General features: G+C 37.5%; 1 long non-coding RNA gene and 1 pseudogene across 1 annotated transcript; one reads left to right on the top strand and one right to left on the bottom strand.

The window, feature by feature from the left end:
* Positions 1–855: 855 nt before the first annotated feature.
* LOC109612370 (uncharacterized) lies at positions 856–5,584 on the bottom strand. Its single transcript, XR_009342278.1, has 2 exons — positions 2,130–5,584; positions 856–2,074 (listed from the first exon to the last, which is right to left on the bottom strand). It is a non-coding gene; the product is annotated as an uncharacterized LOC109612370 (long non-coding RNA).
* A 7,930-nt stretch (positions 5,585–13,514) lies between these two features.
* On the top strand, positions 13,515–14,154 carry LOC101891313 (cap-specific mRNA (nucleoside-2'-O-)-methyltransferase 1-like; annotated as a pseudogene).
* Positions 14,155–16,895: the final 2,741 nt, after the last annotated feature.

Genomic DNA, 16,895 nt, shown 5'->3' with positions numbered 1-16,895 from the left:
TGTGGTACACTACTATTTTGTAGTGCTCCGACTGCGGAACACTACGACTTCGTAGTGCTCCAACTGCGGTACACTACGTTTTTAGTGCTCCGACTGCGGTACAGTACGATAATCGTTGTGCTCCGGTACAGTATCACTAAAATATTTTTCAGGATTGTGCTCCGGTAAGGTACATTATCTTAGTGTACCACTCCACCTCGGAACTGTACAGAACACTACGGTACAGTACCATACTGTTTATTTTCGAAGGCTGAAGGTAAATAACGTTGAAATCTAATTTACTAATCCAATTTATTTTCTATTCACATAATAAGCTGTGGAGGATTTTCCGAATACATTCTATATAAAAAATATTGGGGAGCTAAAGGTTTTAGTTTTCCCTTAAAAGGGCCAAATGACTTTAAATTGGACAACATTTTTGCTGAATCTCCAGAATAATTTGGTCCCTATTATGGAGTAAATAATGATGGCGATGTTTACCTGGAATCAAACCAAGATTCCTTCAACAGTTATATACGCAAGCATACTAGCGAAGGGGTGCATTTTGTAATGGCTGATGGTGGGTTTTCGGCCGAAGGAGAAGAGAATATTCAAGAAATTCTTCCTAAACGGCTTTATCTCTGTCTATGCCTAGCCGCGTTAAAAATAGTTCACAACAAAGGAAGTTTTGTGTGTAAATTGTTTGATACATAGCATTTTCAGATTAAATAAAACCTTTTGCAATTAAAATGAAACTTTTTGCAACCGAAATTAAACTTTTTGCAAATCAAATGAAACTTTTACATTTATAGTAGGAAAAAGTAACAAAACATTTTTATTTTTAGTAGGTTTACAATTAAATCAACTAATTATAACTTATGTATATTAAAGAGGATTTTTTATTGATTATTCATATCTACATTTTTATATTATTACTTAAACTTTCAATTATTGTAATAACAAATGGTTCTTTATTGATTTGATATAAAATATTTCCATATTATTAAATTTCAAATGCTTAACTCTAAAAAGAGAAATTGAAACAAATGTTGGCCTTTATAGATATGGACAGGACTGATATGAGAAATTAAGCTTTACTGCAACGTTTTATAGTTATAGCATACTATAAATCTTACCTAATAAAGGATTCCCGCTTCACAGCTTTATTGATTATGGAGATAGAGCAGTCTTGCTTTGTGAATGGTTTGCTCTACCGCGTACACAATGTAATGCCTTATTGAAACATCCCGGTATCATTTTCAATACCAAACATCCTAGACACAATACAATGTTGTGCCAATTTTCAAAGCTCTTTATCAAATTTCATCCCAAATCGTGATTTCAATAGACAGACAGGTGGACATCATTAACCCTTGCCTGACTTTTTCTTTCTCAATGAAAAAATTTTATATGTTGTATTTTAGGACCCTTAACAAAGATTGTTCTACGACTTTTCACAATTTTGAGTTTTGGACATTTTAGGGGAGGTTTTGTGTGTTGGTTCTTTGAAGAACCACCAGGCACTCAGTTCATTTATTCAATGTTTTGTATGATATTCTAGAAAGAAGTTTTTTGGTTATTGGAAACATAATTCTACCTCACATTTAATGCAATACACTGTTGTTCTAGATGTGCAATTGGGCATTTTACAACGAGTTTTGCCTGTTGTTAGGTATTTCGGGAAGTGGCCAACATTATCAAACCGCACGTCACTAGGCGGCATTACTACCCGAACTCGTTTTGACACATTTTCAGGGGTCTCACATTCTCCAGTGCTTCTTGGACGTCCTTTCCTTATGGATTGTGTGCCAGATTTTACTAAAACTTTGCTGACGTCTACGAAAAATTCGTGCAAAGTCAGCATTTTATCTGTACGATGAGATGAAGAGAATTGGCGTTTATATAAAATCCATGCATTTATCATGGCCATGTCCATCATATGGTATATAAGACGATTTGTCCATTTGCGTGACTTTATTATTATGCGGCTTCTACCAAAGCACGAATCCATAACATCAACACCTCCCATGTACTTGTTGTACTCGTGGATTATCGCAGGGCACTGAATATTTACGGTACACTTTTTTTGTCAAATCTAAAGAAAATAAAAAAGTTATATTCAGTAAGTATTTGTTGAAAGTATAAAATACCTGGCAACCGTAGGCGTGTCATCAGTTTCGTTTGCATTTGTCGGTTTCAATTACTTGATGCCAAGCAAAGTCGATGCCATATTTACAACTTTGTTGTCCCTCCATGCTATAGTAGTTACATCTATACCATGAATACTGGTCATATATTCTTCACAGTCTCCTCGATTGGGTAATTTTTCTGGCAATTTGCAGCCAGGAATTCGGTTACGTCGAACTGTTTCAAGCCCATAGATTCCCTGGGTGCGTAAATAAGCGAACAAAGGAATAGTAGTGTAATAGTTATCGAAGAAAATTCTGTAGTTCTTGAAACGCGGAACTCTACGAGCAAGCCGCACCACAACATTTGCTGCTGCTCCCAAGTCTGGTTCATTGTCCAAAACATGGTCTTCATTGCCAGAATAAATTTCAAAATTATAGCAGAATCCCATATTGTCACACATCAAAAATAACTTATTGCCCCACGGGTGAGGCCTGTCTGGCAAGTATTGTTTCAAAAAGTGCTTAATTTTTGTCGCACAAATTTGTTCATCCACACACTAACGACTTCTTTTTGGAACAGAGTCAAAGTTTCGATTTAGGGCATCAATAAGCGGACGAATTTTATATAAACGATCAATGTTTGATGAATCAGTGTTTTGTGGACGCAATCCTCGTCGACGTGAAGGAGCTGGTTCTTGAGCTGACGGACGTGGCATCTTACTTTTGCCATTTAGATGCAAAAACAGGCGTACCTTGTCATATCGATTTCTCGTCATGATATTCATAATAGTCGGTATGCCAAATTCACCCCAATACGTCCTGATACTTGGATACTTGAAGACGGACATAAAATATGTAATGCCAAAAAAGCGTTTTCTTCCGTCTGGCGTTGTATATAGAGGTTTCGATGAATCGTTTTGAATTGCGTACAAATTGCTTTGGTCTACAATATTAGAAATTATATCGTCATTTACAAAGTAAGAAAAAAAAAATTTGAAAGGTGTATCTAGCACCATTATTTCTGTTGTCAATTCAGAATCGCTGCCAAACTGAACCCAACTTGCATGATTCTGCATATGGTTTTTCTTCCAGATACATTTTTTAAACTCGGAAGAGTCCTTGTCAATTGTGATATCTTTGTAAAATGTTGCAATTTGATGCCAGCGTCTGCTATCTCCAGTAACAACAATATCTTCATTTTGAACACTCTCATCAGCAGTTGGTTCCACACTCACAACTTGTTCAGCATCTAATTCGTTCACATTTTCGAACACATCATCCTCCAACTGATCAGTGATATTCGCATCATCATTTGTCACTACATTGAAATCGGGATCGTCGTCGTCGTCAAAATCTGATATATCGCCAATTTCACTTACTGACCATTCAAAATCATTGACTTCAAACTATTCAGCCGTGGTAAAATCTTTGTATTTACGTGGCATTGTTCTATGAAAAATTAAAAAATTACACTAAAACAAGTAAAAAAACATTAAGTTCGGCCGGGCCAAACTTTTAATACCCTCCACCTTAGGGTAAAATAAACATTAGAAGAAATGTGGCAAAAACCATTAAAATGCCGATTATGGGGAGGTACCGTAATATGGGGTCTACACCAAAACGTGGACCTATAATTACAATGTTTCGCCACACGAACTAGGACCCATTATGGCCCACAAATACCAATTTTTAGACAAATCAGTGAAAAAATGTGGCAAAAACCATCAAAATACCGAATATCGGGAGGTATCTTTATATGGGGGCTATATCAAATAATGGACCCGTGCATGCAATGTTTCGCCACCGAAGCTGGAACCAATTATGACCAACAAATACCAAATTTCAGACAAATCCGTGAAAAAAATGTGGCAAAAATCATTAAATTACCGAATATCGGGAGGTCCCGTTATATGGGGGCTATACCAAAACGTGGACCTATAATTAAAATGTTTCGCCACACGAACTAGGACCCATTATGACCCACAAATACCAATTTTTAGGCAAATCAGTGAAAAAATGTGGCAAAAACCATCAAAATACCGAATATCGGGAGGTACCGTTATATGAGGGCTATACCAAATCATGGACCCATACATGCAATGTTTCGCCACCGGAGCTGGAACCCATTATGACCAACAAATACCGATTTTCAGACAAATCCGTGAAAAAATGTTGCAAAAATCATCAAATTACCGAATATCTGGAGGTACCGTTATATGGGGGCTATACCAAATTTTGGACCCATACATGCAATGTTTTGCCACACGCTCAGGGACCTGCTATGACCTACAAATACCAATTTTAAGACAAATCCGTGAAAAACGTGGCATAAATCATCAAAATACCGAATATCGGGAGGTACCGTTATATGGGGACTATACCAGAACGTGGACCGATATATCTGATTTTCAATACCAACCATCCTAGACACAATGCAAATAGCTCTGCTAAATTTTGGAGCTCTACGTCAAATAATGTGGGCTGTATCGTGATTTCAACAGACAGACAGACAGACAGACAGACGGACAGACAGACAGACAGACAGACAGACAGACAGACAGACGGACAGACAGACGGACATCGTTAAATCGACTTAGAATTTTATGCTGATTATGAATATATATACTTTATGGGGTCTAAGACGAATATTTAAGGATGTTACAAACGGAATGACAAAGTTAATATACCCTCCTTTCCAAGGTGGAGGGTATAATTAGAAAAAGACGCTAAAGCACTAACGCATTTCACTTCTCTAATCCAATCTCCAATCCCACGGCGGCCGGTTCTATGTACCGGATTGACTCGGAGGCATATTTCTCCGACCAGGGGCCACCAACCCAGCAAATACATGTTCGTGTTCGTCCATTTTTCTGATGTGGGAGCAACATTACCCGGGATGTTTGCTCCGTATTCTCTTGGTCCGAGCCGGGATCGTGACCAACCCCGGACCTTGGTTCTGCTCCGTTTGTCGTAATCGCATCCACCACAGATCGGTTTCGGTGAGATGCAACGGATGCATGGAGTGGGTGCATTTCCGGAATTGTTCCGGCCTAAACCGGATATAGGAGTATAGCGATAGAGACTACATTGCTTCCTGCTGCGTCAATGTAGACCGCAGTGAGTCTTCATCTTCGGCGTCCTCATCGTCGTCGCAATATGAGACTCCCCCGCAATCTCCTCAACAGCAATCTACGCAGCAGTTGACGCCACACATTGCTGTTCAGGTTCCGGATAATGCTTCATTTCTCCAATTTAATTGTGATGGTCTCAGAGGTAAGATCAACGAAATTGTAAGCTTTATGAGTCGGAAGAACATCAAGGTCGCAGCGACCCAGGAAACGAAGCTGAGTACCACCTGCAGGCTTCAAAGTTGTGATGGATACAACGTACTGAGGAAGGATCGCTCCAGAGGTGGAGGTGGAGGATTAGCGTTCCTTTTGCACCACTCTGTCCAGTAAAGACCTATCTCGCCTGAGCTTGACTCTAGTGACCCGTACATGGAATGTATGGGGGTAGCGGTCAAGTGTGGAACCGCCGAGGTAGAGGTGCTCAACGTGTACATTCCGCCGTTAAATAGCTGTGCCCCACGTTATATGCCTAATATCAGTTCACTACTGGTAGGCAATAACCGTCTGGTGCTAGGGGATTTCAATGCCCATCATGAATTATGGCATTCCGTCCTAGGTAATGACCAGAGAGGCATGGCGCTGACTGAGCAAATTGATAGCTCCACGTTTTGCACAGTGAATGAGGACGCGCCCACCAGATTAAGGGGAGACTGCCACAGTTCTCCGGACATATCCATCGTGTCCCCAGGTCTGACAAATGACGTAACTTGGCAATCAGTCATTTCTCTAGGCTCAGACCACCTCCCCATTATTATCGCCATCAACAGACCACCCGACTTCATTGACTCTGAACGCCGCACTTTCCTTGACCACGGGAAAGCTAATTGGCAAGAATTCAGAGAGTATACCAATCGCCGCTTCAGAGAACTGCCCAACCCATCTGATGTTCAGGTAGCGGATAGGTGTTTCCGGGACATCATCAAAGCTGCAGCCGCTCGCTATATACCTGCTGGTCGAATACCTGAAATAAGACCAAATTTCCCAGCAGAGGCAGCGGGATTAGCAAACGAGCGAGATGAGTTTCGCCGTACTAACCCTAATAACCCCAGAGTCAGGGAACTTACTCTGGAGGTAAACATGTTAGTAGGTGAGCATAAGCGGAAAAAGTGGTTAGAACATCTGAAGCATTGCAACATCGGTACCGGAACGAGTAAATTGTGGGCAACGGTTAAGTCGCTCTCGAACCCTGGGAAAAAGGACGATCGGACATCTGTCTCATTCAACGGCGTAGAAGTGACAGATCTGAAGAGGTGCGCGTGTTATTTTAACCGAAAGTTTGTAGAGCACTCCGAGAGTGACAGGGCGAAGAGAAGGATCCTACGCCGTGTACGATCCCCTCCAGCCGAGGAGGTACAACCACAATTTACGTTGGCAGATGTTGCACAGGTCATCAGAAGCGCAAAGTCATCCAAAGCGCTTGGTCCTGACGGAATCTCAATGGTGATGTTGAAGCAACTGGATGAACCAGGAGTTGAGTATCTTACAAAGCTTATCAATCTGTCGTTAGCCACCCTAGTAGTTCCCGATGCCTGGAAATTGGGCAGGGTGGTCCCGCTACTGAAGCCAGGCAAGGATGCCAGCAAAAGTGATTCATACAGGCCGATATCACTTTTGTCCCCAGTAGCAAAGACGCTTGAGGCTTTACTCCTCCCCAGCATAAGAGAGTGTTTCCCAGTAGCCGATCATCAACACGGATTCCGGAAATTGCATAGGACAACAACAGCTTTACACGCCATTTCCACACATGTCAGTAGAGGTCTCAACCAGAACAGGCCGTGCGATAAAACAGTTATGGTGGCACTTGATTTATCAAAAGCCTTTGATACAGTCAATCATGCCACACTGTCCGAGGACATTGAGCGCACCACCCTCCGGCCAGGTTTGAAACGTTGGATAGTAAACTACATGTGTGGACGCCAGTCGTACGTGGAATTCAGAAACAAGAAGTCGAGCATCCGTAGAGTTAAACAGGGAGTTCCCCAAGGTGGGGTGATATCTCCGGAACTGTTTAACCTCTACCTTTCTGACATTCACGCCCTCCAGACGGCATAGAGATTATAATGTACGCAGATGATTGTACGTTGTTGATCTTGTTGATCTTACCGCCTTTTTCACTGTGAGGAATATGAAGATATCCGCCACTAAGTCGACGGCCACACTGACTGCGGAAATGGGGCTATCCTTGAATGTGCAGGTCGATGGTGCTATTATTCCGACCACCAACTACCCCAAGGTATTAGGGGTCACATTCGATAGCCTTTTTAAGTCGTCCGCGCATACCATAGCTATCTGCGACAAGATTAGAAGTAGGAACAAGGTCCTCAAGTCTCTGGCCGGCAGTACTTGGGGAGCTGATAAGGAAACCTCGTTGACCTCTTACAACGCGATAGGCCGGTCTGTGGTAAACTATGCGGCTCCGGTGTGGTCCGCCAACGTCAGTGCTACGCAGTGGAAAAATGTGCAGTCCTGCCAGAATGCCGCCCTTAGAACCGCAACAGGGTGCCTTCTCATGACACCTGTCGATCACTTACATGAGGAGGCGAAGGTCTTACCGGTGCGACAGCATAAAAAATACTGTCAATGCAATACCTGATTGGGTGTTATAGCCATTAAAGCCATCCAAATCACCATCTTGTGGATAGGCAACGTCCGCCCAGGCACGTTTGGCAAGACCTTCATGATCTAGAGAGAGAGGTACAGAGGTATAAGAGAGAGCCTCTAGATCAACAGGCCTATTAAGCGGGATTGAATAGTATTCACTCTAATGCGGTCGCTGAAGCCATTGTAGGATATAGAGTGAATACAGTGCTAGAAGACCATCCACTCCCGTCGCAGCTGAAGAACGAGAGCTGCCCCGACAAACCCGAGTAGTCTTGGCTCAATTACGATCCGGATGGTGCAGCCGCCTAAATTCCTACTGGGCCCGGATTAACGGCGACGTGCAGAACATCTGCCAGCATGTGGCACAGGCCCACATGACACGCTGCACCTATTTCGCCGCCCAGCCAAGCCTACTCACCTAACTCCAGTCTCGTTATGGACACAACCCATACAGGTTGCGTCCTTTTTGAGACTGGACTTAGAGGCAGAACCTGATTGAACTGAGTCCGAAAATTGAAACCGAACGAACACGGATGTATGAGCTGCTACAACAACAACAACTTCTCTAATGAGTGCCTACTGGTTCTTTGAAGGACCGATTGACTTTTACACGAAAAATACAAACAAAAAAAATTTATATTGCTAAAAAGATACTTACATGGTTTGAATATAGTGTACAAATAATAAAAATTAATTTTATTTGGTTCTTTTGGAGCAAAAGTTTTGATTTCAATCAATTTGAAAAAGCACGATTTGTTCACTTTGAAGCTTTTGTGTGTTTTTCTGATGAACGTCAAAAATCAGGTGTTCGGCACCAAAAAGCATATGATTTTCATTTTCGCTAGATGGCATACATTATAAAGAGAATATTTGCAGAATTGATTGCGCAAAAAATTGAACAGTTTTGAAAAACAAGTCTCTAAATTTGAGGTTCCTGAAGGGACCACCAGGCTATTAAGGGTTAAATCAAATTTGATCATGGTTGAATATACTTTTTGGGGTCTACGACGAATACTTAGAGGTGTTACAAACGGAATGGCAAATTTAATAAACCCTACTTTCCATGGAGGAGGTTATAAAAAGGTATCTAATTCGAGTCTTTTGGAGGAAAGACCTTGAAAAACTTTTTTTTAATCTTTCTGCATCTGAGACCATTAAATTATGATGTTAAACGTTTTATTTCTTTCATTTGTTGTAAATATAATGAACTGCATCATTCCATTGCAAACGCAGCATCGATGCATGCAAAACCTCCTATGAGATAGACAAGAGATATGCTGACAATATTGTTTGTCCAAGCTGAGGAGAGGCCATATATTTTATAAAATGTTCTGCCAGGAAAAGATCTTATAAATTTAAATCCATAATGACCATCAACAAAATTCCGCAAAAGCAAAGTCAAGGACGACTTGAACCAATTGTAGCATTTCAACAAGATGGTAGAAAAGGCTTAGGCTTAAAGCAGGGCACCTTTCTAGCTTTGAGTGACAAGTGGGACAAAAGTTCAGAAGTAATCCTTATTCCAGAAGAAGTTTCTTGGATTTGAAGCCCGTACGCTTTCCCATTCACGCTAGAACACCTCTTGACTTTTATAAAATACGGCGCACATAAGAGAACTTTGGAAGGTGAAACACAATTCGTGGAGCCGCATATATTAGAGGGAATACTTGATGCGAAAAACGTGTTTGATAATCTTAATGAAGTTGATTTAAGAAAAGCCCGCTCGCGCAGTAATCCTTTTGAAACTATACGTAGTTCAATATTTCAAAATAGAACAGCAATTAAAATGGCAAATATTGATTCGATGTTGGACTTTATGTTTACCAACCCTAAATATAACAAGATAATGATTTACTCTACCTTGCAGATATTTGCGCAGGTAAATAATGTTGAAATCTAATTTACTAATAGGCCTATTCTTTTTTTTTTCGAACATTCCCACGCCTCACATTCCCACCCCTGCCGACCGAGGCGGCGACCTCCCTTTACGGAGGGATCGCGTACACATCATGATCCGCATCATAATGGGAATTCAGTAGGAAATTGAAAACCAGCTACAGAATCTAATTCATTAGCTAGTTTGTCAAATAATAAAACATGTATGTTAATTGTTTAAAAATAAAATTATTCTAGATTTAATAACTTCTAAACTCATAAAATCTACAAAATCAAAATCTACATTACAGTACACAGAATTAAAGCCAACACACATTTTACTAAGAGGTTCGCCCATTGAATAATTCGTGCGGTGGAAATCCGTATATAATAATTGGTAGTATCTACTAGATCTAAAGGGAACATTAATTCTAATAGATGAGATTAGGAAATCTGAAGGTATATTACCATTTAATATTTTAAGTACAAACATGGAGTTCAACATAAAACGTCTGCTTTTAAGTGTAGGCAATCTAATCAATTTTAGCCTGCTAGCATAAGAAGGCAAAACAAAATCACTATTCCAATGTAAACCTAGTAAGCCAAATAGCAGAAATTGTTTTTGCACGGATTCTATTTTATCTGAGTATATTGCATATTGATACGTAACAAGATACGTAAATAACAGTTTTGTTATATATGGATCAGAAAATTCTTTTGCCCACCGTTTAATAAAACCTAAAACACCATTTGCTTTATTTACCATGAATCTACAGTTGATAATGAATGACCGTTAATATTATATTGTAATATCAGAGAAGACGATCTGAAGAAGCACATATGCTTACATTTGCTTAAATTTAACTCCATACAATTTAACCTGCACCATTTAAAGAGGCTATCTAAATCGTTATGAAGTAAACTAGCTCGTTTATCACAATTATGAATAATTTAACATCATCTGCGTACATTAACAATTTCGAGTAATTTATGGAATTAGGTAAATCGTTGATAAATAAAAGAAAGAGGACCGGTCCAAGGTGACTTCCTTGCGGAACACCCGATGGAACTTTAATCGTTTTGGATAGATACCCTTCATGGTTAACCCTATCAAAAGCTTTACTAAAATCAGTATAAATTGTATCAGTTTGTTTACGCTGAACAAATCCTTTTATTACTGTTGACGTAAATTGTTGTAGTGTTGTGTATTGTTGCAGTTGAAAGACCACTACGAAAACCATGCTGATATGGATTCAATATAGATTGAATTTTCTGTGAAATTACAGCAGTAATTAATTTTTCGAACAATTTTGGAATGGCACTTAATTTTGCAATTCCTCTATAATTTGACACATTAGTAAGACTACCAGACTTATGTAAAGGTATAATATAAGATTTTTTCCAGAAAGTAGGAAAGTGACCAAATTTAACTGAATAATTAAACAATATAGTTAACGGAAGTGCTAATACTTTTGAACAATATTTAAGAATTATAGTAGGTATGCCATCCGGTCCTGGACATTTAATCGATTTTAAACTACGCAGACTATTGGAAACATCCTGACGTTGTAGAAAAGGCATACAAATTTGATCAGCCTGTAATAACTTATAAGGATACGAATCTTTAATTTGGCAAGATGTACTGGAATAGGTTGGGACAAAAAAATCTGCGAAACATTCAGCAATATCTGTGCCTGTGACAAATTCATTATTGTTATATTTCAATACTGAGGGTTTGAGAAAATTTTTCGTTTTAGATTAACAAAATCATAAAAAGATTTAGGATTGGATTTAAAATTATTTTTAATCTTGTCTAGGTAAAGATCATACAATCTTCGAGACTCTAAAGTATATTTAGACCTAGCAACAGAGTAATTTATAGTAGTCTATTGTCAAGCCTGATTTTTTTATATTTAAGAAAAAGCTTATTTTTAGAATTTTTAAACTTGGGGTTATACATGGATATTTATTTGAATTTTTAAATCTAGTGGTTGGAACACATTCCAGTTTAAATCTATTTAAAATATCATAATATTTATCAATTACATATTCTAAATCTTTATAGCTGTTACACAGGCGCCCACTTTACGGAGGAAATGAGGGTATTAAGTTTTCGAAAATTAGTTTTTTTTTGTAATTAAGGAAATTTTTAAATGAGTCGGACTGACTTTCTTCAATTACATAACTGTGAGTCATGGAGATATATGAAGTTAGATGGTATATATCTTCAGGAGTGCATATTGGAGAAATTCTGAATATATCAAAATGCTGTGTTATATTTACAAACGCCAAATCAAGAATTTTGCCGTGGGAGTTTTTCACACTGTTTATTTGATAAAGATTTAAGTCACACAAACTATAACATCAAATGTATGGTACTGTTCATTTCGGATGGCAAAGGAATCAAAGTTTCAGAATCTGGCATTGAAAGCCACCTAATGGAAGGCATATTAAAATCACCAAGGATCAGAATGCGATCGGAATTTTTCATTTTTTCAGTGATTAAATTTATTGCTGATAAATGCTGATTATAAATGTCAAGTGAAGATGAAGGGGGAATATAAGAGCAAGTTACAAACTATTTAGATCTGTCCAATTTGATGGAAACACCAACAAATTCTATATCAAGAAAATGATTTAGATCAATTAAATTAGTGGTATATTTGGTATTAACTGCAATAAGTACGCCACCACCTTTTTTACAAACACGATCTTTTCTAAATATTTGATATTTTGAACATAAAATTTCACTATTTAATATAGATATTTTTAACCAAGTTTCGGAGAAACCCTATACATTATAATTGAAACCAATGCTATGCTAACCAGTATATAAACTGGTTAATTTTGTATTAAGCCCCCTTATATTCTGATAGCAAATAAAAAATGAGTCATTTAGTTTTTGATTTTATATAATAGATTATGTCATCGGCCGTTGTTTCTGGTGCAAACCTTGTTGCAAATATCATTTTCATGGCGGGAGCCATAGATAATGATCTTTGGACAGGTTGAGTTTTGCCAGTAGCAGTCTCGGGACGATCACTAGTGATAAGTGAAGGAAGTGATAATTCATGTATGTCACGAGTAGATTGTGAGGTTTTCAGCATTTTGATATATTCAGAAACCTCACTATCAATACTCATAACATCAGGATTATTTACCCCTTTACCTATACCGCTGTTATCTACCGGAACTGGGTGTGTAACAACACTGGCATACGACTGTTCACGTCCAGTCTCAGTTGTATCAGTGATATTAACTGAAACCGGTTGTGGAACAGTGTTCTCCTCAGAAACTGTTGCTTTGCGACTAGGCATTCCCTTAGTTGGTGCCTTTTTCGCAACCCTTTTGCGTTTCTGGCCACAAACTGACGGTGACGACACAAACTCATCTAATTCTTGGTATTTCTCAAACAATGTAGAGAAATTCTCAAATCGGAGTGATAGTGAGGAAAAATCTTTTTTCATCGATGTCAATTCCGACTGCAAATCCTTTACAAAATTATAAAAGTCTGCAGAGAGTTTCCTACATTGCACACAACACCAACGAACACCAACATTATTTCTTATTGTGTCTACGACTTTTGCATTAATCATTAATCCTAGCACATTTTGCATGCCATTGATTAAGACAAAACCAACAGGTAACACACAATTCATCCCCTGCAACAATATTACACAATTCAAAAGGGCACGACATTTTATTTATTTTAATTATAATTATTTCTTTTTTAATACACAAGTTACAACCATATTTTTCAAGATTAGATCTGTAGCTGGAATTTTTTGGCAACTCTTATAAGATGACAAACAAAACAAGACGATATAATTTATTTTCTATTCACATAATAGGCCCTGGAGGATTTTCCGAATATATTCTATATAGAAAATCATGGGAAGCTAAAGGTTTAGGTTTTACGCAAAAGGGCCAAATGACTTTAAATTGGACAAAATTTTTGCTGGATCTCCCAAATCATACGATCTCTATTATGGAGTAAATAATGATGGCGATGTTTACTTTAAGCAAACCAAGATTCTTTCAATAGTTATATACGCAAGCATACTAGCGAAGGGGTGCATTTTGTAATGGTTGATAGTGGGTTTTCGGTCGAAGGAGAAGAGAATATTCAAAAAATACTTTCTAAACAGCTTTATCTTTGTCAATGCCTAACAGCGCTAAAAATACTTCACAACAAAGGAAGTTTTGTGTGTAAATTGTTTGACATATTTACACAATTTAGTGTAGGCCTGATATATTTAAAGTACAAATGCTTTGAATGAATTTCAATTATTAAACCAAACATCAGTCGCCCGGCGAATTCCGAGAGATACCTTGTCTGTCAGTGGAAAAAAAATGATACACATACTATTAGCCATTATTTAAATCATATCAATAACATTCTAAATCAGAACAATGATACGATACACAGCTTACAGAAATGAGACAATCTGAGTGCCAAAGGAAATGTCTTGATTTGTGGAATTTGCCGGATAAATTAAGACAAGCTTCACAAAATAAAATAAGTTTGTTGAGGAGTTTCTTTGCGAAGCCTCTTTTCACTCATCGTCCGACGAAATTTTGTCCATAGATGATTTATGCAAAAAAATTGACAGTGTGTATATCTGGTTTTTTGTACCAGTAGGAAGAAGAGGAACAAACGCAAATGCTAGTAGTTTCTTTATTTGTACGACCAGGGGCAAATTATTGCGGTATACTGATATGCGGAAATGGGAACCAGTTGACCATATGTTTGAGATATCTCCCAAATCACTTTTTTATGGAGAATTGGTGTTTGAATACTGCGGGGAAGGTCGAACACAAACAAGAATTTGTTGCCTTCATATTATTGACGGCATTCTTTTGGGAGGAAAATATATACCTAGGTTACCTTTAAGTGAACGTTCTAAAATGTGTGAAAAGTTTGCTAAAAGTGTGAATAAACCGTATAAAGGAGGCAATGTGCTCATAGTTCGCAGCAAAAAATTGTTTAATCTGAGAGAACTAGAAAACTTTTTTATGGAAATGCGACATTACATATATGAGTCAGGCCGTAATAATTTTTCGTGGGGAAGTACCCGGTTATTCCACCCGAAAGTTCAGACAAAAAATCGGGATTTTATCCGGTTCTAAAAAAGTGGGTTTCATTTGAAAGGAAATACCTATCCAACAAGTGATCATATGATGGTGTTGTTTGAACCGGTTCCGGAGTAATACAAGTATTTTGTAACGGAATTTTTTGAAAAACCTAAAAATCCAAATTGGACCCGTTATTGTATAAAAAATCGACGTACTACATTTTAGCCTAAATTCTTGCCTTTCCAAAATGGTGCCATGTTGATATCTCCTGTAGTTTATATATATTAACAATAAAAATAATGAAATTCAGATTTTCTCCACCAATAAATATCTAACTTTCATATTGATTCGATGTTTGACTTTGTTTACCAACACAGACCTTACACTTATACAAGATCATGACTTATAGGTAAACATTGTTCGAAAATAAACAGCACACAAAAATTAAAACAAATTATTTTCAAAATCTATGATTGGAAGACGCGTAAATTGTGAGACGCGCAATTTTATCATGAAATTGAAAGATGGAACTGTTTAGATCACATTTTTCTAGCAAATATAGGCATTTCATTCATTTTTCCCGCTGTTCAACAGATTTTAAAATGAAGATAAATATTGAATAAATGAAAACAACTTGTGGTATGCAAATTTGACAGGAAGCGGACATAGCCTAAGGGCAGTATTTCTGTGTTTTACAAAGCTGTTCTACCTCCTTATTGTACCATGACTGTACTGGAACAGTATCACCAAAAAAAAATTTTAGCGGTGGTGTAAAATAAATTCAGCTTATATTTCCATAATATTGAATTTTATTAGTTTTTCTTTTGCTTTATCAAAAACATCAAACATCTAATTTTTGTCACAAATCGTAAACAACGCATATGTGGTACACTACCGGTACATTATTTTTTAATGTTCCGCCATGTGGTGCACTACTATTTTGTAGTGCTCCGACTGCGGTACACTACGTTTTTTAGTGCTCCGATTCTCGTTGTGTTCCGGAACAGTATCACTAAAATATTTTTCAGGATTGTGCTCCGGTAAGGTACATTATCTTAGTGTACCACTCCACCTCGGAACTGTACAGAACACTACGGTACAGTACCATACTGTTTATTTTCGAAGGCTGAAGGTAAATAACGTTGAAATCTAATTTACTAATCCAATTTATTTTCTATTCACATAATCAGCTGTGGAGGATTTTCCGAATACATTCTATATAAAAAATATTGGGGAGCTAAAGGTTTTAGTTTTCCCTTAAAAGGGCCAAATGACTTTAAATTGGACAACATTTTTGCTGAATCTGCAGAATCATTTGGTCCCTATTATGGAGTAAATAATGATGGCGATGTTTACCTGGAATCAAACCAAGATTTCTTTAACAGTTATATACGCTAGCATACTAGCGAAGGGCTGAATTTTGTAATGGCTGATAGTGGGTTTTCGTTCGAAGGAGAATAGAATATCCAAGAAATTCTTTCTAAACAGCTTTATCTTTGTCAATGCCTAGCAGCGTTAAAAATACTAAATGAAACCTTTTGCAACCGAAATGAAACTTTTTGCAAATCAAATAAAAGTTTTAGAATTATAGGAAAAATAACAAAAAAAAAAAAAATTGTTAGTAGTTTTATTATTAAATCAACTAATTATAACTAAGATATAGTTAAAGAGGAATTTTTATTGATTATTTATATCTGTATTTTTAAAATATTATTTCTTAATTTTTCAGTTTCCATAAATCGCAAGTGTAGATGCAGAAGGATTAAAAAATGTTTTTTAAGGTATTTTCTCCAAATGACCCGAATTAAATACCTTTTATAACCTCCTCCATGGAAAGGAGGGTATATTAAATTTGTCATTCCGTTTGTAACACCTCTAAAAATTCGTCCTAGACCACCTGTCTGTCTATTGAAATCACAATATTGAGCCGACATTTGATGTTGAGATTTGAAATTTGGCACAACATTGTTTTGTGTCTAGGATGTTTTGTATTGAAAATGATACCGAGATTTTTAAATAAGGCATTACATTGTGTACTGCTCTCTATAATCAATAAAGCTGCGAAGCGGGAATTCTTTGTTAGGTAAGATTAATAGTATACTATGAC

This window comes from Musca domestica, unplaced genomic scaffold, assembly GCF_030504385.1.
Source record: "Musca domestica strain aabys unplaced genomic scaffold, Musca_domestica.polishedcontigs.V.1.1 22, whole genome shotgun sequence".
Classification (NCBI taxonomy): domain Eukaryota; kingdom Metazoa; phylum Arthropoda; class Insecta; order Diptera; family Muscidae; genus Musca; species Musca domestica.
Note: the sequence above shows the minus strand (reverse complement) of the source record. Positions and strands in the feature narration are given on the sequence as shown.